This window comes from Mustela nigripes, chromosome 6 (genome assembly GCF_022355385.1).
Source record: "Mustela nigripes isolate SB6536 chromosome 6, MUSNIG.SB6536, whole genome shotgun sequence".
In the NCBI taxonomy this organism is placed as follows: Eukaryota; Metazoa; Chordata; class Mammalia; order Carnivora; family Mustelidae; genus Mustela; species Mustela nigripes.
In genome coordinates, this window is record NC_081562.1 from 80,854,443 (window position 1) to 80,881,056 (window position 26,614).

The 26,614-nt window shown below is 43.2% G+C and overlaps 1 protein-coding gene and 1 pseudogene across 2 annotated transcripts in view; both read left to right on the plus strand.

Annotated features, from left to right (window-relative positions):
* ANO6 (anoctamin 6) overlaps positions 1–26,614 on the plus strand; it is a 187,082-nt gene that overhangs the window by 75,341 nt on the left and 85,127 nt on the right. The gene's annotated exons all lie outside the window — the stretch shown is intronic.
* Positions 2,157–7,660, plus strand: LOC132020142 (spermidine synthase-like; annotated as a pseudogene).

Below are 26,614 nucleotides of genomic sequence, written 5' to 3' on the forward strand. Positions count from 1 at the left end.
GAAATCTTGACCTCAGTGCCTCTAGATGTGGCACAGGTCTCAGTGGCAGAGCTGTGTATTTAAAGCTCCGGTTCTCTGGGGAACGGGTTCCTGAACTACAGTGTCTTGTGTAAACTTATTCTTCATACTGTTTTGTACTTTCTGCAGTAAAGTAGCATCGTTCCTTCCAAAACTCCTCCTCCATTCACGGGTAGCTTTGCCGTTAGTTTCTGCCATCAGTGACTCTGGAAACCAGTCTCCTGTGAGCACATACAGGTACATTGCCCAGTCTGATTCCCACTGCACTATGCAGCCGTCAGTCATACGACCTTTATAGATGTATCTCGTAGGGCTGGGACTGTTTTGTTGATTGTTCCTACCAACGGGGGAACTAACTGCTCTCACTAAATTAGGCTCATTAAAGATTAGCCATGGTTCTCACCCTCAAGGAATGAAAAATCTTATTAGATGCTACTGTGATTTTATTAATGCCTTGTTTAAAGAAAATTAAGCACATAGGATGTCACGTGCAGAATGTCCTTAGCAAATAGATTTTATATTAGGCTCGTTTGAAGAGAGGGATGGGAAGAAGTGTTTCTCTGACTCACGTACCGTATTACTGCACCAGATGTGTAGGAAAAGCACTCCAGGATCCACCTAGATTTACTTATTTTTGCCCCTTGCTGCAAATGGCTTGTCTACCACTTCAGGAAGGCAAAAGGCTTTTTTGGTTTATTTTCAAAGTGTGACAAACAGTTGCTACACCAGTAATTGGCAGAGCACAATTGTATTATTGATAAAGAAAAAAAAAAAAAGAGAGAACTCATTATGTGCTTTTCTTCTTCTCACTCATTCTTTATGGATTACTTACTAAATTCAGCCAAGAGTAAGGAAACTAGGCAGTGCTCTGGACTGAAAAGGGATTGCACATGAAACTGTATCTGCAATGCCATTTTATTTCACAGTGTGGGACTCCTGTGGCGTACTAGCAGATTGCCTACTGTGAAAATCACTTGGCTATAATAGAAAGACCACGTATTCAATGACTTCCCTGTTACATTCAATGAGATTTTCAGTGAAGGAAAATTGCGAATGCCCACCAATGTATCCTGTATCTTAGTTAAAGTAGCAGGGCAGTTTTGTGGTTTTTTTCCCCTAACTTCTACAGTGAGAACGCCCAAGCAGAATTGATACAGATATTTCCCATTTGAATATGAAATTGATACAGACTCCCGGAGCTGGCCCTTTTTTGTTTTATTTTCTAACTGCTGCACGTTGATATTCTTCAAGCACTATTTCTAATCTACAAAGAGCTGTGTGCAGTAGAGTGCTGATGTGCTTGGCAAGCACCTATACGGTTCGCACCGATTCCCTGTGTAAAAATAAAAGTATTTTTCTCAAGAACAGATTTTAGTGTCTTAGGAGGTTTGAGATTGGCCTGCCTCAGCGAGGTCTTTGCAACAGGTAGTCTACACTGTAATCACACTGGTAATGTTCTTCTACCTTCAGTGTCAGCTTCTTGACCACCTTGTTTTCCTTTGCAAGGGGTGAAGGCTGGTGAGTTTAAGGATGACGAGGGGTAGAATTTGAGGATCGCAGGATACACTGATGTTTTAAGAGATTTCTCTTAACGATGGGTCTGAGAACACCAAGCTGAAAGGGGATTTTTAGGCTAACTCCCCATGTTTTTCTTTCTCACTGTCACACCTCAACGATATCTAGAGCCCTTTCTTGAGACCACAGGAGCAGAGTTAAACTTGGTGAAGCATGGTTTTCTTAGATGTGTGGTTGAGACAAGATTTCTGTATCCAGTTATTATCTTTCTCTAGTTGCGAGTTCAGACTGTGTTTAGGAAGGAGTCCCTGATTTTCTTATGCTTTTTAGACATCTGCACCTCTGATGCTCGTTGCACGCCCCCGTCGGCAGGGACCGTGCCCACAGCCGCTTGCATTTCCTCCCCACATCCCCGTGGCTCCTGCCTCAGTTCCCTCCTACACAGATCTTTCCCAAACTGCTGCCTCCCTGGTAAACAAACAGGAGGCGCGTAAGGCTCCTTGAGAACAGAGTACCCGAGGGACTCAGGCACGACATGCAAGGGAAGCCTTTTTTTGGAGGCAGAAAGCGACAGCATCCGTAAAAACCGGTGGCTCTCATGTGTAGGCAGGTGGATTGGGCGGATGCCAGGACAAAACCAGGTATGTGGGTCCAAACCAAACATTCAGATCCGAACCAGGGGCACCAGCACAAACCCAGGAGCAGAGGGAGCGTGGCAGAAAGCGAAACTGCAAACAGAAAGAAGAGGGAGAAGAAGAAAAGGAGCCGAGGTTTCAGCACTCTGTTTTTCTCCATCTGGCATCTGGAAGCAGCAGCTGCCGTGTGCTGAGGTGAACGGAAACACAGCAAGGCGTAGACGGTATTTACCCAGGCTTTATCCTCAGCTAGCTCAGATTTTAGAAGGATCAAGAGCCTCGTGTTTTCAGCGGAGTGTATTTATACAGTTTGGCCAATGGGGAGAATAAAACGCTTATCATTATTGGTTTGTATCCTTCAGGACTTCTGTTTTTTTGTTTGATATCAGGCCCGCGCGAGCGATGCTGGTTGAGTACCTTGATTCCCAGCACAATAAGCAACGGGAAAGTTATCCTTCCCAGCTCAGGTGTGTGTGGCGATGCGTCAGGTCCAGCCGGCTTGCTGTCAGGACTGCGTAAATCAGGGATCGGTAAACGCCGCCGGAAAGCCCCCGCGTGGCGGGTTCTCGGTGGGGCCTCCGCGGCTGGGCCCGACTCTCTGAACTGCCCAGGGGCAAGCTGAGACGGACGTTGGGTGCCTGTGTTCTTGCTTGTGAGGAGCTGGGGACACATTCCAGCTGGACACAGCCCCACCTGAGGCGGCGTGGACGTGTGGACGGGGCCCCGCCGAACGGGGCCTGGTGAAATGTTGGCTCCACAGAGAGTAACTGGGTGACCTTGTTGTGGTAGCTCGAGCTGTGACCAGCTCCATCCTGTTCTTTGTTTAAGCGCAGTGAAAATCTGCTTGTGATCTGCTTAATTAACTTAATATTTTATTCTGAATGTTGTCCCACACTGTTGTTTTTCCAGGTGTATTGAGATATGACGGACACAGTACGGTGAAGGTTTACGGTGTATGGCTCTATGCTATTTTTTTTCTCTCTGACATTATTGTTATCTCTAACTTCTGTTCCCTTGTGCTGATGAACCATAATTAATCCTATTGTAGTTTTTAAAGCAGTTAGTTCAAGGGGTATCTAGTGAAGGAAACGGTGACATAGCCAGATGCTCGGGAACCCTGTGGTGGGTGGCCATCATTTAGGGACATGGGCTCTGAAGACACGCTAGGTTCATGAGGACAAGGATTGGATTGTGGAGAAGGGATTTGGCCAAAGGGAGTCTGGGGACTGGATTATCAGATACCCAGATAACCTTGCTGAGTTCAGACTTTGAAGCAGAGGCTGCAGAACGAGGCAGTTCAGTTAGAACCGAGGCTGGGGAGCCACCAACACAGTAGTGGAGCAGGTACAGGCTTTTCTGCAGTGTGGTAGCATGCCGATGTAGGGCAACCCAGGCTTCCTCTGGTGCACTCAATCTCAGGTCTGCTTAAGAGCAAAGGTGACCTGAGGCCAGGGGCTCATCAGTCATGGCCGGCTCAGAGGAGCCCAGGTTCATACCAAGCCCTGAGGAGTGCAGGAAGAGTAGGGAAAGGTTGAGTGATAGGGCTCTTTCTAGAGACCCTGACTCTCTTGGTACTGACCCAGGAACCTGGGTGCACAGGAGGAATGGGGTGTGGGGAAGAACTCCAGGGGAGCAGTGGGGAAGCTGCTTGTAGCTAGCTGGATGGAAACCAGGCTGACGTCAACACAAGAGCACATGGAAGGAAAGGAAAGGCTAAAGAATTGTATTTTATGAGCTGAGTCTCGCTAATAAGATCCCTTTTTCCATCCTTTCCAGAACTTGGGCTTTATGCCTAAATCTCCTGGCTTTTAGAGGCAGGAATACTCTAACCACCTCTTGTTTCATGCCAGTTGATGCTGTTTTCCTTAGTTTAGCTTCAGCCAAATTTGCAGTAAATAATAAGAGCTTAGGCTCGCCAAAGAGTATTAGGGTCATAATAGGATAAACCAGGGAAGATGATGAGAAACTACAGGATTTAGAAAGACTAAGTCGAGACAGAGACTTAGGAAGAGGAGGATCAGAGTGGAGGGAGAGGGGGTCCCCTTTGTTCCACACTTCTGTCTATGCAGAAAAGAGGTCTGAAGAGTCATTATCCTTGCTTGGGATTTTGTGTAACTGGGCTCCCTTTCTGAGGGGAGATACTGCTTTGCAGAAAATATTGTTGATTTCCTGAAATTGACGTTTGATTGTCTTTAACTAGATGGAAATATATACGATCCCTGAGAGTGAAAATATTACTCTGCTCTTTGAGGCACTAGAGTGAACAGTAGAAAAATCATCCCTGTACTTCTGGAGCTTACGTTTTGGTGGGGGAGACATAAAGGACAAAATAAATAAGATCTTAGGACATGCTAAGTCCTTTAGAGAAGGGTAAAGGAAGAATTAACACGTATGTGTTTGGGGCAGGGGCTGGCTGTGGCTTTAAATGGAATGGTCAGGGCATGTCTCAGAAAAGGGTGTGCAGAAGGGGACAGGTGAAAAGACCTGAAAGCAGGGGTGCTACAAAAAACTATTTGGAAATCTAGATGAAGGGTGTTCTAGGCAGAAGGAATAGCATAGACAAACGTCTGGAGGTAGGAGTTTGAGATACGTTTGAGGAAATGGAAGGAGGCCAGTGTGATGAGCAGAATGAAATGTGGTGAAGACAACAGATAGTGGGGCTTCATAGGCGCTTGTGAACACTTTGGTTTTATTCTGAACGAGTTGGGAAATCAATTAAGGGTAAGCCTTTGGGGGATAAACTGGGGGCTTTTGAGCAGAGGAATGATTTGACTGCCCTGCCCTGTGTTTTGACAGGATCACTTTGGTTTATTTGGAATAGATTACAGAAGCGTAGGAGCAGAAGCAGGGAGACCGCTTGGACTTCTCAGGAACCCAAATGAGAGGTGGCGGTGGCTTGGTCCTGAGTGCTAATTCTGGTGTTAGTGAGACATGCTCCAATTCTCGTATGTTTCGAAGGTAGAATCAATAGGATCTGTTGACAGATCAGACCTGAGGTGTGCAAGAAAGAGCAGTCAAAGATGACTCAAGGTTTTTGGCCCTGGGGGACTATGGAAGGAGCAGTTTGAGGGGCGAATACGCAGAGGAAAATAAAAATTCTGTTTTCAGCACGTGAAGTTTGAGACATCCATGCAGAGATGTCGCTATGCTGTAAAATATACAGATGTAGAGTTAGAGCAGTGTAGCTAGAGATGTGGGGGTTGTCCGCACACGGGTGGTGTTTGAATCTGTTCCATGGACTGAGGCCAGCGAGGCCTCAGATGAAGAGACCCTGGACAGAGCCCTGGGGACTCCAGTGTTCACAAGTCAGAGGCCCTGAGGACAGATCCACAGAGGAGGCTGAGAAGAAGGAGCAGCGAGGTTGGAGGAAAATGAGGAGAGTCCTGGGAGCCAAAGAAGGTTTGAAGTTGGAGGGAATGACCAGATCTGCTGGGAAGGATGGGAAGTTGGGTTTAGTGGTGTGGAAGCCTTGGCAGGAGAAGTCTGAGCTGAGCAGTGGGATACAAAACTAGAGAGGACTGAATACAGTAGGGGAGAAGAGGAATGGGATACACAGCATTTAGATAACACGTCCAGTTATATTTTTCTTCTCTGAACATGAATGCAGAACAAGGTGTTATTATGTATGAGGACGAAGAGAAGTTTTTTTTTCTTTTTTTCAACTGAGCATATGTATCAGGTTTATGGTAACAGAACTTCTCATCCAATTGTTAAGACATGCTTTAGTTTCATACTTCCTGCACCTTAATAAAACAAGAATGAGGTTTTCCTTTTATTTTTTTTCCTCCAGTTGATTTTTTTAAAATTTTTTATTTTTTATAAACATATATTTTTATCCCCAGGGGTACAGGTCTGTGAATCGCCAGGTTTACACACTTCACAGCACTCACCAAATCACATACCCTCCCCAGTGTCCATAATCCCACCCCTCTTCTCCCAACCCCCCTCCCCCCAGCAACCCTCAGTTCGTTTTGTAAGATTAAGAGTCACTTATGGTTTGTCTCCCTCCCAATCCCATCTTGTTTCATTTATTCTTCTCCTACCCACTTAAGCCCCCATGTTGCATCACCACTTCCTCATATCAGGGAGATCATATGATAGTTGTCTTTCTCCGCTTGACTTATTTCGCTAAGCATGATACGCTCTAGTTCCATCCATGTTGTCGCAAATGGCAAGATTTCATTTCTTTTGATGGCTGCATAGTATTCCATTGTGTATATATACCACATCGAAGAGAAGTTTTTTAATTTAGTCTGAAGATGACAGGCATTGCCCCTACCCCTGGCCAGGTTAGGCTGTAGCACGGGCAGTGGGCGGAGCCGGTCCCTTCCTGCTGCCCTTCTCCTCCTGCCTTGCAGCCTGCCCTGGATTCTCCTTGTCTTCTGCAGTGAGCACTGTGGCAACGTGCTAGTGTTGCACGGCGTCACCCAGTGCACGGAGGGGGCTGATTCTCCCGGGATCTGATAGCCAACTTGCCCCTCTGTAGCCGCCCTGTCCCCTGCCAGGTGCTGCTCATCGGGGCTGGAGATGGGGGTGACCTGCAGGAGGGGGTGAAGCATTCCTCCGTGGAGTCAGCCTGTGGTCCAGTGGGAGACTGACAAGGATGCTGCTCAGGTCTCTAGGAAGTTCCTGCCAGGCATAGCTGTGGGGGGCTGCGGCCCCAAGCTGACCCTACATGTGGGCGATGGTTTTGAGTTCATGAAACAGAACAAGGATGCCTTTGATGTCATCATCACTGACTTCTGCAGACCCCCTGGTCTCTGCCAAGACTCTCTTCAAGGAGTTCTATCACCAGCTCGTGAAGGTGGCCCTCAAGGATGGTGGTGCGTGTCCCCTGCCAGGGCGAGTGGCAGTAAGTGCCCCCCAGACCTCAGATTTCCCTGTGGCGACTTCCCCTTACTGTACCGTCCCCACCTACCCCAGTGGCCCGATGGGCTCTGTGCTATGCAGCAAATATCTGAGCACCGACTTCCGGAAGCTCACACAGCGGCTGACACGGAAGCAGGCGGAACCGATGCAGCGGAAATACTATAACTCTCATGTGCCCCAGGAGTCCCCATCCTGCCCCAGTGTGCTGCCCCCGCCCTGAAGGATGTGAGCTGAGCCTGGTGTTGCTGCCCTTGCTGCCCAGGACCTAGGGCCAGGGAGCCTCTGGGACACCCAGGTGTCACAAGCCCAGGACAAGATCCCCTGCCCCACCAGCATGTCCACCATGCAAGCATTATAGGCCCCAGAGAACTGCCTGGTATGCCCTGCTGGACGGACAGTTTGTCTGTCAGTGTGCTGTTCCACCCCCAAGTCTGTACCAGCTGTGTACAGAAAAAAAAAAAAAAGGCAGGAGTTTCTGTTCATAAGGTGATGGAAATTAATTCAGTAGGGAGGGAAAACAGGATGATGCGGGAGCAAGAAGGAAGGATTTTTGGAATGACATCCTTGAGAAGAAAAGAAAGGAATGGAATCCGGTCCATAAGTAGAGAGGTTGGACACCCTCCATGGCTGCAGAGAGAGTTTATTCTTACAAGTAGGAGGAAAACCAGTGTATTGGGACCGCTCCCCGCTGAGCAGGATGCCTGATGCGGGGCTCAATTCCAGGACCCCAGGATCATGACCTGAGCCAAAGGCAGATGCTTAACGACTGAGCCACCCAGGTGCCCCCCCCCCCCCCTTTTTTTTAAGATTTTATTTATTTATTTGACAGAGACTCAGTAGGTGAGGGAGAAGCAGGCTTCCCACCAGGCAGGGGGCCTGATGCGGGGCTTGATCCCAGGACACCAGGATCATGACTTAAGCTGAAGGCAGAGGCATAATGACTAAGCCACGCAGGTGCCCCTGAAGTATTTTCTTGATTGCTTCTTGTTTAGCAGTGAAACGAGAAGCAAGACATTAACTAACATTGAGGAAGAAAGAAGAGCGTAAGAGACCTAAAGAGAGAGGAGAAGGTATGAGACAGTCATCTGAGAGTGGAAGCTCTGGGAAATGCAGTGTGATTTCCTCGCAGCACTAGGAGAACCCACCTGGGGTTTGTTGTCATGGCAGGTGTGTGGTTTTCCCATTCAAGTCCGGCTTTGGGGAACAGTACCTTAGACAACAAGTTTGATTTAGGCAATGTGGGGGTTTCTTCAAGCCAGTTCAGTGAAGCAAGACAGGGCTAAGAGAGTTTTAAGGTGTTTGCAAGAGAGTAGAGCACCAGGGTCATGAGCAGGATCAGGACAGTTAGACCTTAGTGGGGTTTGATAATTTTTGCAGTTGGGGTATTGGAGAGAGTGAACAGGAAAAATATGATTGGAGAGTCAGGATCTTTCTGACTAAGGGAGGAATTACAGTCATTAGGACAGACAGGGTCTGGGATACTGAGCATTGGAATGAGGGGCTGGGGCAGGGTAGAGTTGCAGGGACAGGGTGCTGGGAGGGTGGAGGTGGAAATCCCCAAGAATTATGTCAGAAGAAATGTCTTGGAGAGGTTGACAATGAGGCAGGGCTCAAATCTCTAAGAAAGGAGGGCTGGTGACTCAGGGATCAGTAGGTGGCTGTCCAAGGAGATGACTGGAGAGGTGGGAGAGAAACCTGAAGGGTGGCAGGATAGAAGCTGAGACGCAGATGACGTGGGGAGTAGTTTTGGGTGTTGCATAGGGACTCAGTCAGCAGATTCTTCAGCCTCAGCACCACTGACATCTTGGGTTGGATTTCTCTTGTGGGGCTGTCCTGTGTACTGTAGGATGTTTAGCAGCATCACTGGCCCTGGCCCATGGGATGCAAAGGTCCTTGTCCCCAGCTGTGACAACCGCATATGCCCAGACATTGTTAAATGTCCCCTGAGGACAAAATTGCCCTCATTTAAGAACCAGTGAGTTAAATGAATCCTGGAAAGGTATTAGGGTCACTGGTGTCCTTATATAGAGCTGTTTATGGGGAGTGGTGGGGATGCCCCTCTAATCCCGTTTGGAGTGGATTATGGAACAAGGAGGAGAAAAAAAAAAATAGGAAATCCTGAACTCTCTTTCCGGGAGTCTGACTTTGAAGGGATGGAGGGTGAGAGAGAAGTGGAGGAGACAGAGAACCAGAGATGATACCCTCCTGTCGGATGGAACCCTGGACAGATTTAAATATCGATGAGAAAAGAGTGGCTTTGAGATGTGCTGTGTAATGGTTTATAGATCTGGAGGGTCCCCATTAGATGGGAGGAGCAGTGTCTCTAAAGATACGGGAGCAGCCGCTGGATGCTGCTGGTTTAGGGCTTTGTTGGAGAGAAGCAGAGGGAGTTCTTATCCAACAGCTTCCACTTTCAGCCGCTGAGAGTGAAGAGAACAGAATGTTGGGGTGGTGGGGGAGGGGGGGCAGGTGGTGCTTTGAAGCAGTCCTGGAGAGCCGGAGGAGCGGAAGACCACACTGGCCTAGAAAACAGGAGAAGCACGGGATGAGGATGCCTGGGCCGTGGTGAGGGCCCAGGTGGGGCTGGTGAGCCTGAATTCCAGCAATCCCAGCCTGCTTGCTGTGGATTCTCCAGGTCGCTCGGACACCCTGAAAGCAGACGGCAGGCTTCTGCCCGAGTCGGGGCTTCGCTAGATGGTCAAGATGGAAAGTGCAGAATACTGGTAATACCAATGAAATGATGAGTCTGGGAAATGTAACCTTTCAAAAGGAAGGGAGGGTAGGGAAGGAAACACGCATCCACAGATTGGTTAGAAAAAGTCACGGTGCCTCGGAGGGCATTGGGATTCGAGGAGGAGATGTTAGTGATGGTCCCAAAGGGGGACACCTGAGTAAGTGGTTTCGGAAAGAGAATTTTTCAAGTGATGACAAGGTCCAGGGTGAGACCATGGAAGTTCGTGCGTGAAAGGGAGAGCATCACTAGGGTCAAGTTGTGGCCCAGTCATGTCTGTGGATGCAGATGTCCTTCTGGATGAGGGACAGCATGGAAAGGAGAGGGAAATGGGAATCAGGGGCCAGATTTTCGGTGGACCAGGAGCAGCGGCTAGCAGGTGGGAGATGATAGGCTCTGGGAAACTCTGGGGGTTTACACAACTTGCAGGGACTGAAGAGGAGCTGCTTTTACCCCAAGAACACTGGGGACTAAGGGTCTGAGAGTGACCTATAGAATAGCGTGAATGTCAGCCTTACTTCTTTGCCCTGAGTGTGAAAGGTATGAAAGAATGATCAGAGCCACCTGCCCAGAGGTCTGCATAGTTTTGTTTTCAGGCTTTGTTTCAAAGTGTTCAGTCAAGTTTTTTGTTTGTTTGTTTGTTTTTAAGATTTTATTTATTGATTTGACTGAGAGAGACAGAGCAAGAGAGGGAACACAGGCTGTAAGAGTGGAAGAGGGAGAAGCAGGCTTCGCACTGAGCTGGGAGCCTGACTCGGGTCTTGATCCCAGAATACTGGGATCATGACCTGAGCCAAAGACAGACACTTAACGACTGAGCCACCCAGGCACCTCTGATTGGGCAAGTTTTATTTCAAAATGGCTTCCGGGGTCTGTTTTAATCTCCATCTCCCCTCCCCCAGAAATCCAGACTTCATTTTGGTTATTTCTGGCTTAACTGGCCCTGAGGTAAATGAATTGGTGCTGGGGCTGTTGAGGGAGACTGGCAGTCCAGAGTCTTTCTGGCTAATGGCCCTGAGGTAAATGAATTGGTGCTGGGGCTGTTGAGGGAGACTGGCAGTCAGGGTCTTTCTGGCTAATCTCAGAAACCCAACCAAAGTCCCAAGGTCTGCCTCAAGATCCCAGGATCTTCAGGACCTGGAAGACTGGGAAAAAAACATTTCTTTACTTGGCTTTGTACTCTTGTGTCTTCTACAAAGAAATAGGATGGCTTTGTTTTGTAGGTTTTGGCACTAAGTTCACCAAACTAAAAGAGAAAAGGAACTCACCCAAATAAGGAAACCAAACAAAGGAACATGGATTTGGCAAAAGATCTCAAAAGAAGAAAAGAGACCAAAGATAGGCTAGTAAGAATAGCTGAATTGGCCCATTTGCTATGGTAGGAATTCATCTGGCATTTCAACTTTGAGAGCATTTCATGCATTCAGGAGCAAAAGGTGAGGGAGCGTTTACTTTGCCTGAATATAGAGAGAAGGGGACCTACTCGTTTGCTTTATGTGGCTGATTCAGAAGCTACATTTGTTGATTTGTTAGGATTGGAGGGTAGGAACAAAAATAGGCCAGCGTGCAAAGTCTCAGTCAGAGATTTCTTTCTGAGTCACTTCTTTGGAATGCAGAATGTATTTTCCCAGAGAAACAGTCATAAATGATGACTGGGCTTTTGGTCCAGCTGGACCAGACCAGCTACGACCAGTTTAACTCAGAGTTAACAAAATTATCATTCCATGCTCATAATCCTCTGGAATATCCCAATCTTATTTTTTCCACTATTACTAAAAGTTAAGAATAAAAGTGAAGTCTGGAGTGAATGTGTTGAATGGAAGCTTGTGGAAAAATTGCTTAGCATGGTGAGTGAAAGAGAGAAGGATTGACTTTAGAGTTGTGTTAGGTTTTGAAGCAGTAATCTAAAACTTGAGGAAGACTATTTAATGGTACAAGAAAACAGAGGGGGGAAGAACTTGTCCGCTTCTATATTTCTTTTGTCTTTTTTCCTTTAATTTTTATTTGTTTATTTATTCCCATGCTGCATAAAACTAGTGTAGAAAGGCATGTCGTTATTCCAAATGAGTTTAAATTTCTTAGCTAGAAGGATTATGTGTCAACCAGGGTATTCAGAGGACATGTGATTTGCTCCTGGAACCACAGTTGGGAATCTGGAGGTGATATGGGGGCCAGGACAAGTTCCAGAATTGTAGAGGGACAAATATAACAGTTTTCCAGAAGGTGTAGGGTTAGGGTAGAAGTTGGACATAGACTGAATTCTGATAAATGGAGACATTGCCTCTAGAGTATTAATCTCTAGGAATATTACAGAATGAGATTTTTAAGCAGATGGTTTGTGAATGTTAAAAAAGGAAAGGTCATCAGGAGCCAATGCAAGTTCAATAAAAATAAGTCATGTCAAACTGAGTACATTACCTTTTTCTTTTTTTTCTTTTTTTTTTTTTTTTTTAATGGAGGTGATTATAATGGCAGAACAGGGGAAAGCCATGGGCATTATTGTGTTTTTTTAATTGAAGTGTAGTTGACACATTTTTGCGTGTTTTGATTTTAGCAAACAGTGTGAAAAAGATTACATTTAGATACAGAATGAAGAAATGTGGACCCAGTGAGAGGATACTTATCTGGGCAATTGATCTTACCAAGACTGGAACAACAGCTAGAAATCAATTCCTAGAGGAGACAAAAATCAATATGAATTAAAGTAAGCTCCTGCACCCTAATTCACAAATATATGCTGCCTAAGTACAGATTGTTAGAGCTGAGGCTAATGACTGATCATGTGAAAAGGCTAGGTATTGGCCTAATTAAACTTAGTATGAATCAAGCATGTAATAATAATGTCAAAAAGTTAATGCAAGTCTAGGTTGCATTCATACCTATGTGTCCAGAACAAAGGAAGTACTAGGCTTCTCCTGCTCATTATCAGTAAAGCCACCCACTCTTCTGGGTGCACCAGTTTGAGGGGGGGGGGTGGGCAGCATGTTGATTCTAGAAAATCAACATGGTAGTGGATTCTGACACTTAGGCAAGAGTATGATATCAAATTTAAATATTTGATGATAGTAATTGGTGGATGGAGTTGCAAAATACAGTGTTAAGACCCATGAATAGAAGGTGTGTAGGGGCGCCTGGGTGGCTCAGTGGGTTAAAGCCTCTGCCTTTGGCTCAGGTCATGATCCTAGCATCCTGGGATCAAGCCCTGCATCAGGCTCTCTGCTCAGTGGGGAGCCTGCATCCTCCTCTCTCTCTCTGCCTGCCTCTCTGCCTACTTGTGATCTCTATCAAATAAATAAATAAAATCTTTTTTTTTTTTTAAAGTATATATAGGCAGACATTTCATTTCAGTAGAAAGACTGGCTCATATTTGAAGTATCATAATTCCTTGGAGGAGTTCACATGTAGACAGAATGGTAACAGCCTATGCAGATGATGTATGCTTGAACCAGGACACGTCAATGGGAATAGGAAAGAAGGGTGTGATGTTTTATGCGTAGCAGGACTTGGTAGTGGGAGGCAGGCAGGGAGTGAGAGAAAGACAGGATGTTTCTGGCTATCCCACCCTAGCAAGTTGTATGTGGCTCTGATGAATCTGAGTTGCTTTTGTTTTATTTTTCTCCCCTCCTGTAACCTATCATCATCATCAACCAAATTTCCTCTTGTTTGACTGCTTTTATTCCCCTATTTTCAGAAAGCCTTGACTGAAATGCCTTGTGAATTCTTGCCCCACAAAGTATCCCATTTGGAATTCAGTGAGCTATCCATTATCTAGGGAAATGTCAAAATTAATTTGACAAAAACAGGCATGAGGAAAGCAGGGAGCCCTGGGCATTCTGAACAAAGATGTGATATCAGTATTTACCGTGGAACTCATTTGATTATAAGTCATCTAGAAGCATGCCACAATGATGGCCAGAAAAGCCCACAGAAGTAAAAGAATTGAGTTAAAGTTGAGAGTCTGCTGGTAAATAACCTGACTGGGCCATGACCTAAAAAACAGCAGTAATGGAAGAAGTTGTAATAAAAATTTAAAGAGAAACACAGAACTTGGCAGAAATCTATACACAGAATGAATTCACAGGATTCCTGGAAAAGTGAAAAGGAGAGACCTGTGGGATTTCAACTGTAGCTGCCCCCCCCCCCCAACGTATTTTGAATTTGTAATTAATTTGGAAGGCTTAAGGGCTTTGGAAAGATGATTTAAAATCCCTTTATTTCTGAAGTCCTACTAGTTAACCCTAGCTTTCCTTGTTTTGACAAATAACAATAAAGAGTGCATCTTTACTATAAGCTGCATATGTATTCCTTAAGTCTGTCTCTGGTTTAAAAAGCAAAACCAAACCAAACACTGTAAGATACGCTTTTACCCAGAAAACTCCAATGGCTCTGTTAAAAGGAAAATGCATTTACAGTTCCTTCTCCCAAGTTACTTTTTGAAATGTAGATTAATGTGACCTTACAGATTTTAATAACTACCAAAGAGCATTTTCATTAATTATAATGAGCAAACCAATAATATAGATCTTTACAATATTAGTAAGAATTAGAATATATCAAGTCAAGACCATACTTGTGGCTGGAGTAAAATTTGACTGCTGAGTCCAAATCCCTTAAAATAAAAACACATAATGATACTTTTGACAGATCATTCAGGGATTCTAATGGTATCACCAGCATTTCATGGTTTTTCGGTAGTCTTAAGTGTTTTTAAAAAGTGAATATACTGTCTTGTGAAATAAAAAGGTTGAAGGAGAGAGAGAGAGGTGAACGAGAGGAGGTACTTCTGAGACTTTGAAAAGTGTTTTTACTTAAAAAAAATTTTTTTTTTTTTTTTTTGTAAAAGAAAGTCATTCTGAAAGTCCCCCAGGAAGCTGAGCACAAGATGGCATTCCGGGGAATTAGAAGCCGTCTGTCCCTATGCCGTTCTGCTCTCAGTCCCCTGTGAGCCAGTCACTTTTTCTCTTAGGACTCAGTCTCCTCATGTGAAAAAGCAGAAAAACCAGCAGATTCCTTCACTGGGGTGTTGTTCCGTGACTGCACAGCATTTTAGCCATCTTAAAAGCATATTCATAAAATAATAATACAGTAGAAATCTTATCTAACATTTATGGACGTTTATACTTGACCACACAGATTGCAGGTACAGGGCTGGCCAGCCTCACAGTAACCACAGCCTTGTGTCCATCAGCCCCTCCGTCCCCCTCCCCTCCCCTTCGAACGAGCTCAGACTGTGTTGGTATCAGGAGTTGGTTCTGTTCCCCTTATAAGAGCATAGAGAGGCGTTTTTTAGGCCTCTTAGGAGAGTAGTTATAGGCATGGGGTATCTACCAAATTATCTGTGGGGTGAGAATTAATCCTACTCAGCAATGTTCTAAAATACCAACAGTACAGTCTATCAATAAATAAATATGTCAGGCACTTACCAACACTTGCTAATAGGATTTTCAATTGAACTAGAAATAAGAGCTGTTTAAATTATGCACTATTTTGAATAAACCACCATCAGCTTCACTAAATTTTGCTTTAAAATTTTCATTTATTCATTCATTTAATATTTATTAATCCATGTGCTGCAAGGAATACCAAGCAGTATATCTCAGTGTTTCCCCTCAAGGCCAAAAGTGGGCCCACTGTTGCCTCTGTCCCCTACGCACTTACAAGTCTTCATAACTGACAAATGTTAGTCCTGCAACTGATGCTGATTAGTTGTTTGAACGAAAGATCATGAGGCAGTGTGCCATGTTTGAGGAGTTCCAGCAGCACTTAAAGCCCAGAGGAGTTTGGTTAGGATCCTGGTTCTCAGTTCTGTTCGTGCCTCAGAATTCCCTAGAGAGCTCTTTTAAAAAGTGAAGGTCCAAGCTGGCCTTCTGATGCTAATCTTGCTTCTAGTTAGAACCTGCCTATGTTTGTAACAATTTTACGAAGGTGACTCTAACGTGCAGCCTCGTTTAAGAACCATTATCTTTGAAAAGTCACATTTGTAATTTTGAAGGCGCTGGTGGTAAATGGCTCAGCCCTGAAGGGTATATTTCACCAGGTGCTGAAATCTGCACCGAAAGGTATTCCAGTCCAGAAAACAGTAGGCTATATACATACGCACACACATGTATTTGCACATTCAGTTGTGTGTATACATATGTGTACGTATATATCTGTATCTATATATAAGCAGAGATTTTTATTTTTTAAGCAACTTTTTTTTAAAAAGATTTTATTTATTTACTTGACAGACAGAGATCACAGGTAGGCAGAGAGGCAGACAGAGGGAGAGAGGAAGAGGAAACAGGTTCCCTACCGAGCAGAGAGCCCCATGCGGGACTCGATCCCAGGACCCTGGGATCATGACCTGAGCTGAAGGCAGAGGATTGACCCACTGAGCCACCCAGGTGCCCCTATAAACAGAGATTTATTAAGCAGATCTACTTGAAGGAATTTGTCTATGCAGTGTGGAGTCCAAGGCATAGAGCATGGTGGCAGGAAGGGCCAGCTGGAGCCTCGGGGGCAGGGGTGTAGCTGCTACAGGCCCTAAGGTAAAACTTCTTTATCTCAGAGAAACCTGAGGATATTTTTTTTTTTTTTAAAGGCCATCAGCTGATGAGGTGAGTCTTACCCAGATCATTGAGGAGAATCACCTTTCCTTTTATTTTTAAAATAAAATAATAAATAAAATAAAATAAAATTTTGTCTTATTTTAGTTTTATTTTATTTTTTTAATTTAAATTCACTTGGTCAATGTATAGTGCATCATTAGTTTCTAATGTAGTGTTCAGTGATTGGAACTATTTTAATCCTGGGTAAAAGCAATGATCTTTGTAGGAGCATTGAGTGAGAAAGTTGCCAGACTTTTTGTTCCACACACACGTGCAGAGATGCATATACAGAGAAAGAGAAAGCAAGCTGGAAACCCAGGAAAATCCAGTGGCACATTTTCAGTCTCAGTCCATAGGCCTGAGAATCAGGAGAACCAATGGTGTGAATTCTGGACCAAATCTCAAGGCCAGAAAACCATAGGGCGATGGTATAAGTCCCAGTCTCAGGGTAGGAGAAGACCAGTGTCCCACCTGAACAGTCCGTCAGGCTCTGAATATTTTATAGGGCAGCTGCTCCTTTAATTACCAGTATGTGACATAAATATTTAAGATAATTTAAGTCATTAAGAGTGTTCTTTTTTGGGGCGCCTGGGTGGCTCAGTGGGTTAAGCCGCTGCCTTCGGCTCAGGTCATGATCTCAGGGTCCTGGGATGGAGTCCCACATTGGGCTCTCTGCTCAGCTCTCTCTCTCTGCCTACTTGTGATCTCTTTCTCTCTCTGTGTCCAATAAATATATAAAATATTTTTTAAAAAAGAGTGTTATTTTTTAATGGCTTGTATCATACATTTTATTTTTATTTTTATTTTATTTATTTGAGAGAGAGAACAAGCAGGGGGAGAGGCAGAGGCAGAGAGAGAAGCAGACTCCCCACTGAGCAGAGAGCCCGATGTAGGACTCGACCCCAGGACCCTGGGATCATGACCTGAGCCAAAGGCAGATGCTTAACTGACTGAGCCACCCAGGCACCCTGTATCATACATTTTATAATGGAAGTATGTCATTATTATAACCTTTCGTTTAAAATCAACTGAATGTATGTGTTAACCATGTCTACCAAATACCTTCACAGCAGCACGTAGATTAGTGTTCAGCTGCATAACTGAGTATTGTAGACTAGCCAAGCTGACCCACGAACCTGACCGACGTGTGGTGGCTGTAGTACAGGAGGGTTTCCTAACCGCATGAACCCACGACTGGAGGTGGGGCTGAGTAAGGAGTGTCCAGTGTGTATCGAGTGTAGAGTTGATCTAGGGTAGTGGGAGGAATTAGACAGTTGAAGGCCGAATGTAGCAGTATTGGACCAAGGATCAAGGTTTTGAACTTTTGAGCTGAAAAGACAAAGCAATGCTATAGCAGCACTACCCAACAGAATTTTCTGTGATGATGGAAGTGTGCTATCTCTCTGATGTCCAACACCGTAGCCCTCTAGCCATGTCTGGCTGTGGAGACCCTTGAAGTAGGGTGTTCATTCAAAACCTCCTCGGGACCTTCCTGAGTACAATCTGAAACTGACCCCATGTGTGAAGAGAAGGAGAGACTGAAGAAAGAGGCCACTCCAGATCTAGAGGTGGTAGGTTTAATAAGCAAGGGAACTTACAAGGCTTATCTTAGGCAGCCTCAAGGCAGTTAGATCTCCACCACTGCCCCACAACCCCACCACCTGCCAGAATCTTAGAAGTTATATAGAGCCTTAACTGTGTTCAGTCATATATGTGGACCAGATGGTCTGAATTCCACATCACTATCTCAAGGCTATGTCCTTGGGGTAGCTTCTCGGAGCAGGGAAGGCGAATGGAATGCACATTCCAAAGACAGAGGAGGGGGTGAGGAGCCTCTGATTGCTGGGGTCCAGGTCCAGGGTCAACCAGTGGTCATGTCCTGTTGATGACCTACCCTACCATGTGACTAGTGACACCGAAGAACCACATTTTTAATTGTTTAATTTTAATTCCTGTGAATGCAGTAGCTCCGCGGGCTAGTAATTAATCACTAGTAGTGTTGGACAGTGCAGCTGGAGAGCGTGGATGGGATGGCAGTCTGGCTGGAGCATGCAGAAGGCACTGGAAGGAGAGAAGCAAGCGAGCAGTCCAGTTAGTGGACCACTCTGACAGTCCCAGGCCGGTGGACCGTGCGGGAAGAGGAACTGAAGGGAGACAGCTGGGAAATGAAAGGGGAAGGAACCCAAGATAATCTTACGGTTGGCCACCTGTTTACCTTCTTGCTTCCCCTCCTTGTCTGCCCAAGCCCTTCCTATTGGTCAGATTTCCCAAGCTCATCTTTTCTCGTTGGCTCTCCTCACACTCCCTCCCTTAGCTCCAGTTACCACAGAACTCTGTGTTAACAGCTCCCAGGTTTCTACTTACAGTCTCGGCCTCAGTCCTTGATCGCTCCACTCAGAAATCTCACAGAGTCTTAGGAGTCTTCCCCTTCTAACTGTGCTATTCTTCCAGTTTTGTGCGTGTTGGTAAATATACTCACCGTCCTCTCAGCTGCTCAGGCTAGAAACCTCAGAATCCTCCTCACATTGTTTCTGACCTGCTGTGTCTAAGTGTGAGTCATGACTTGCCTGTCCCTTTGTCTTCATTTCTGTTGCTACCCCCTCAGACTAGGTCCCTCACTGTCTTTCTTCCCTGGACTTTCACAGTCTCCCATTGCCACTTGGCCACCCACCATCTGTTCTCTAAGCACTTCCTTAAAAAGGAGAAATCAGAAAATTTCATTTCTTCTGTGATGGCTAATGGAATCCTGCCCCACCTCCGCCCCCTGCCTGCTGTTGGCTTTATCTGTAACATTACGAAATATCACAGAATAAAGGGTTAATTAATTTCAATGGACTTACTTAATAATATTTATCCACTTAATATTTCTATAACCCTATTAAGTACTATTGGGAAATATCACTGAAATATCCCTTGGGGCATATATTCTAGTGAGAGAAACAGACATTAATCAAATAATTACATGAATAACTACACAATTAAAATTGTGAGAGGTGACATATAAGGACAAATATAAGGTGCTCTGAGAGTATAAAAGGAGGAGACCTACGCTAGCTGGGGAGGACAGGGAAGGTTAGGCAGGGAAAGGGAGGGGTTCCAGGTAGTGGGGACCTTATGTGCCAAGAGGGGAGGGAAATAGTTTACTTCAGTGGAATACATTATAACCATTAAAAACATTAATGGAATACGGAATCTGACTACTGCTTTGGGATGGAATGTGGTCTTAAATTTTCAAAGCCACCTGGTGCAACTTTTAGAAACCAACGAGACTGAACCTTTATAAAACTTGAATAAGATGGTTCTGTTAAACACTTTCTACTCGAATGTGATCTCAAGTCAATTTAGCAAGTGTCTATTGGCTTATTTTCCTAGGGGTTATAGGTTAAACCAAAAAACAAATTTCTCTCCTTCATTGTTATAATCCAATAAAAATGATAGTATGTATACATAAAAATAGTAAGATGACATATATAGGTATTTTATCATACTATTATTATAATTTATATAATGCAAAATTAAGAGCCAGAATGAGTAGTATAAAACAGTGGTTCTAAAGGCTTCATAGTCCTGCGCTTCACACTCTTACTAAAGTATGGACCCCAAATAGCTTTTTTTATGTGGGCATATTGATACTTCCTATAATAGAACTTAAAACTGAAAAAAGTTAAATATATTAATTTACTTAAACATAACCAATGATAAACCCAATATACATTAACATAAAATATTTTAATGAAAAATAACTTTTCTTTAAACAAAAACAGGCATTAGTAGGAAGGGTGGCATTATTTTATGTATTTTACAGCTCTCTTTACGAGAAGGCAGGTGGATTTTCATATCTACCTCTGCAGTTAAAAATTGCAATATGTTGTTTTGGTTGAAGTATATGAAGTAAATCCAGCCTTACACAGGTAGGTAGTCAGAAAAGAGAGGAGATATTTTTTTTTTAAAGATCTTATTTATTTGAGAGAGAGAGTATGAACAGGGAGAAGGGCAGAGGGAAAGGCAGACTCCTGATGGAGCAAGGCGCCTGAGGTGGGATTTCATCCTGGGATTCCAGGATCATGACCTGAGCCAAAGACAGATGCTTAGCCAACTGAGCCACCCAGGTGCCCCAAGAGAGGAGTTTTTAAATCTTTTCAGGTAATTGTGGGTATTCTTCTTTGATACCAATTTAAAACTTGGCTGGTTATAAGCATCTTAAAAGTTGGTTGTAGAATGTGAAACCATATTGACAAACTTTTTGTATGTTGAAAGCCTGTCTTGCGTTTTGAATGGATCTTTACCGAAGCATAATTTTTATTACATGCATAGAACAGTTGAAAATATTGGTTCACTGAGTTAAGCAGCTCTTACAAATGTTGACCCATTTCGTTATACAATATGAAAAAAAATGACATTTGTTAACACGCACCCAGTCTCATCAGAAATGCTAATGAATATTGGGAAGCTGTCAAATTCACAGTGGTGAATACAAGTTGTCCTAAATTCTAATACTTGCTTGGAATTTTATCATTACCAGTAAATATTGTCAGTTGTTTTTCCCGAAATGACAGTTTCACTTTGTTCATTTTTGGAAAAATATCTGCCAAATACCCAAGTCTAGATAACTTGAATTTTGTGTCAGTCATCTGTCGAGTAAAAGTGGTATCTGTGGAAGCAAGTGGCAATTCAAAAATTATACAAGCACTTTTCTTCCAGACAACCATCCTCCTTGAGTGTGCATCAGAAAGTGCTTTATGGGGACTTCCATTTCTTCTCACAGAGTATTGAAAAGCCATGTACTCCAGGGTCAGGATTTAATTTAGTTAGTCGTTGTTAAAGCTTCATGAAGAACATGTTTAAGGGAAGTGGCTCTACTGTATGTGGTGCTGAAGAGTATAAAGACCACTAGTAGAGTTTGGTGCTGCCGCTAAGTAGTGCGAAGATTCTGGGCATGTTACCTACCCCTCCAACTGCTTTTGCACCATCATTGCAGATGCTAACACAGTGAAGAAGACAGATCAAATCTTAGTATTAGAAAAATAGCTGTGGCTCCATGGGTCCCTTGAAGGGGTCTCAGAAATTTGGAATGCACCCACCCATTGGCATTGACAGTAGCATAGTGAGGGAGAGAGAAATGGGAACTTTCTGTCAGGGAAGGCTTCATGAGAGAAGAATGGAGTTCCACCATGAAGCAGAACTAAGTTTTGGATAGGTGGGAAAGAGACTTTAGGAGGGGATGTCACGTAAGTAAAGGAGTAGAGGCGGGAAGCATAGTGATGTAGCCAAAACACTGGTGAGAAAGGATGGTTGAGTTGGAGGGTTAGGGATGAGGAGTGATAATAAAATACAGGATATATTTTATTCTATATTTGATAGGATATATATAGCTATCTATGGGATATATCTATATGTATAATTCATATATATATATATATATAATTGATATGTATATTTAGGATATCTATGACAAATGAGATTCTGAAGGCTCTTGAATACCCACTGGAAATGTTTACACTTTTTCCAGAGGTCATTGGGAGTAACTGAAGGTTTTTGAATCCTGCTACTTGAACATGTTGGTTTAGGACCATCTGTTTGGTAGAAGTGTAGAAGGTGAATTTGACAAACAGGACAACTGGATGCAAGGAGATTGATTGGAATATTAATAGTAATCTAGTTTGTGAGGGTCAAGAATGCAGCCTGGAGAGCTGGCAATAGATGGAACAGGGTAAAATGTAGACTAATTGCTTCAAAGGTAGAAGCAATATGAGAACTAAAGAAGAAAAAGTCAAAGGTTACCAGCATATTGTATTTTATAACCCCAATTCCTTGCCAAGGACATTGTTAGGGAAATGGACAAAAACTGTGTGTTTCTATATAAGGTCTCACATGAGACCTTTCCCTCACCCAAATCAGAATGCTTCTTTTCATTCTGATAATAAGAACTGGATCATTGAACACATTTCCTTTTCACCCTGCTGCCAGGAGGCTTTGTGCCAAGTGCCATGTTAAAATCACAGCAATTACAGTTGTCCCAGCAGTTAGTACATTTTCTTCCTTCTACTTTCTCTGGCCCTGATTCTCTCTATTTACAATTCATTAATCTTATTATTTTCATTCTATTTGATGCCAGATGCCATAAGACCACTTTTGAAAGAGGTGGCAGTGGGAGAGTCTTTGAAGGGTTCCTGGTACCAGTTCCAAGTACCCATGAAGGGGGGTGTGTTCCCCATTCCACCACACACTAAGCAGTTCTCAGATACCCACTGGGTATTGGAGAATTCAAGTCAATTCTGACACTGTCTACCAGGAGATAGCATCAGATTCCAAAGGTTAAGGACTCAGTCCTACAAAATTGCCTTCCACTCCCCGGTTGAAATGGACCCATGCCGTTACCGGGGCTTCTTCCAAGTGACTACAGATTGGAGGTTCCAACAACCTTCTTTCTAGGTTCAATCAATTTGCTGGAGCAGCTCACAGAACTCAGGGTAACATTTACTTATATTTACCAGCTTATTAAAGGACATGAATCAACAGCCAGATAAAGAGATATGTGCGGTAAGGTATGGGGAAAGAGCTTGGGGTTTCCATGTCTTCCCCAGATCTGCCCCTCTCCCTGCGTCCCCATGTCTTCACCAACCCAGAAGCTCTGCAAACCCAGTCCATTTGGTTGGAAGCTTCATTGCATAGCCATGATTGGCTAAGTCATTGGCTAATTCAAACTCCAACCCTTTCCCCCTCCCTGGAGGTGATGGAGGGCACTGACATTTTCAGCCCTCTAAATTACATGGTTGGTCCTCCTGGCAGCCAGTCCCACACCCTTGGGTAGGGTTCAGAAGTCATCTTTATTAATAAGAAGACACCCATTTCACCTTTATGTCTCTGAAGCCTCTGCAGGACATATAGATGAAGACCAGATACATCTGAGAAAGAGATTTTGGTCATCTGAATAGCAAAATACATATTTCTTATAAATCAGTATATCACAGGGAGAATATAGTGTCATGATAATATATTAACCCTTCACATATTTTGTTCACTCACAGGATAGGGCACTCTACATCAGTCACATTTTACTCAGAACTTTAAGAAAACTAAAGACTCTGATGTCCAAAACCAAAGCACCAATATTAAATTTCAAAGAAATTCGATAAATTCTATTAATCTGGTTGTCCAATTCAAAGCAAATGAGAAGCAGCAAATAAGAGTGTAATGAAATGCCTATTAAAAACAGGTAAAGTGATACCAAAAGAAATGACTTCATAATCTGAGTAATGGCAGAGAGGAAAAGCAAGAAGCAGGTGCAAATTCCTAGTGACTGTGGAGTATGTAAATGCACCCTTGGCAGCTGGTCGTTAACAAAGAACTGTTACGCATTAGAGAAAACGAAGAACTCACAGTTCTTGAGCTTTTACCCTGTTCCAGGAGCTGTGCTGTTGCTATTCATGTATCATTGTTCTTAATCTTCACAATAACCGTGCATTTCTTTCTTTGATTTCCACCTTTTCACAGATGAATAAATAGTTTTAAAAAAATAAAATATATACATAAAGGCATACTGCTTTGTATGTAGCAGAGTTGTGTTTTGAAATCAGCTCAGCTGAATAACAAAGCCCATATTCTGTATTCTCATTTGGGGGTCTGTTCATTTTTACCTTCATCATAACAATAACAATAATAATAGTAGCTAAGTGATGTTCAATAACCTCTTAAAAGATATAAAAAATATTGTGTACTGTATTTGAGAAAATTTAGAGTATAAAAAGCTTAAAGTGACCTTTATTAATTGGTATAAGGTTTATCTAACAATGTTACGTCAGAGCACTTTGCTTCTTGAAAATTCCCAACAATTGGCTGGGAGAGGATTTTGTGAAGTGTTATTTTTTTATTTATAGTTAGTTTCAAACATTTTTGTGCCATGCTTTTAAATTAGTCCTATTTTTTTTTTTAAGTTTTATTTTGGAAACATCTATGCATCCTCGTTTTCATACCACAAAGAATAGCCATTCCTGTAAATGCTTGTGAGTTAAGGGAGAGAAGGTAACATTTATATAAAACATTAACCAGCTGATAGATGTTGTTGTATTGTTTTGCTTTGCTGTGCACTGGGTGCTCTGATTTCTTTTTCTTCCTCCTGCTTTGAATGAGCTTGTAAACACCAATTCTCAGAGAAGTAGTCTGAGAAGATTATGGCCCATGGATACATGGGACATAACAGTCTTTGAGGGAGTGAGTGTTGATGACAGGACTCTTGTGTTGCAAACTCTGAGCAGCTGAAAAGCTAAAAATAACCCAGGGCAGTTCTCAGATGAGAAACAGCAACATTCTGTAAAAGATGAAGTTCGAGCCTCTGGGAGTGACGGATTGTAACTTTAAGGGAGCCTGGGAAGAGGAGTTGGACAGGAGCCTAGGAAAGAGCTTGACTTGTTGCCTTGGTTACACCCCCAGTGCTACCTTCTTCCATATCATCTGCAGTTTGACAGTCTGAATAACCAGTTTGAAACCCTGTTTTCTGTTCATTCTAAGATTATAATCACCTTCTATGAGGTAGGATTTTCTTTCAAAAGCATAAAATTTCAGGGACTTGTAATCCAGGTCACATGTGACTTAGGTGACTAGGAAAAGGAAATGGTTCACAGCAATGGATTTGGTGAATGAGAACTACCAGTGAATATTTTTGAGTCAGAACCAGTTAGTTTTCTGAGATCTGAAACTAGATATGTGAAAGCCACTTGAATTATGGTTGACTGAGAGGAATAGGACGGTAGGTGGAGGGGAACCCTGTCGTTATAAAGTCACAGGAAAACCATTGTTTCTTAAGACTGATGATCTTAAAGTTGTGGACAGAATATTGTGAAAGCCCATTAAATCATCAAGTATCTGGTCCAAATACTCTTTTGGTTCTAATGGATTCCAGAATATAAGATTGGGAGTTTTTTCTTAAAGGTCCAAAAAGTGTAATTAGGACAACCATCTTGCCTAGGTGGGAAACCTCTAGAACATTTTTCCTCAAGAGGTAGTACAAACTGAAAGTTCTAATAGATTCAAAACATGTTTAAGAATGTTAAATCCAAAATGTGTTATGAAAGCAAAAGCAGGTCACTTTGGGGATATTGAAACCTTCAGAGGTTCAGCCTCCAGGAGGGTAATCCTTGCCTCTCAGAACTACCGCCTTATACCACTTGACTTGTTTTATCACGTCTAACACTTTATATTTCCACAGGTTTTATTGGGAATATTTACAGCTTAATCTCACCCACATTTCGCCAGTGTTACCATTATCAGATGTGAACTGTGCACACCAGTGATGGCTGCTTCTGGAAAAGCATGAAAACAACCGCTATGGGCATTTTCACACTTTGTCTTTCCCTTTGTGATTTTTCTTATTCCTCTTTTCACAGATCACCATTAAGGAACGCTAACCAGAGGTTTTAAAATGGTTGGAAAGTGTATGGAAAAACAGGAGAGAGAAAAAATATATATAGCTATGCCACTGAAAATCCCAATCCTAGCTCTTACCACAGGGTTAAGGAAAAGGTTCACACAGAGCCCCTGCCCAGGGAGGAGCCTTCTATGAGCATCTCCCTGCAAATTTTCTGAAAGCCTGTTATCTACTCTAGTTACGTAACTCCTTTTAAGGAAGTTCTCCTTTAAAAAGGTCATTAAAAGTTCTATTTTCATATTTCCTCAAGCTTGGTTCAGAAATTTGAAGAATATATAAAGTCATGTGAGAACTTCATTTGATGAAACTACTGTTTCCTTGGCATGGGCTGGAGGGGAATATTTAACAGTAATTATGCCTAAGGCATTATGCCTTTATACTCATCCAGCATCTGAAATGTGATGTTCTAATAATAGAACTCCAGAGTTTATTTTAACACAAGCAAAAGGAAACAAAGGCAAAATGCATAACCCAAATGAGCAACCCGTTGGCATGCGCATGTTCCCTTGTGGGTATAACCAAAAACCCACAAGCAGCAGCGTCATTTTCATGACACAATCTAGTGAGCATTTATAAGTGAACTGGATCTATCCCTGCTGAGAAAGAACTAAAACCCATAAGTTCAGCTATTGGGGAACGAGTTAGAGCCAATTACCAGTGCCTGCAACAAAGATCACTTATGGACTAAGTAAGTGTTAAGTTCTAAAATTTTTTTTTTTTTCGGAAATTTTTGAGTCAAAATATATAACTGCTCTTTGGTAGTTACAGAGGTGGCATATAAACTATAATGGAAAGTATGTCAGCTTGGGGCAAGGATCTCTAAAACTGGTAT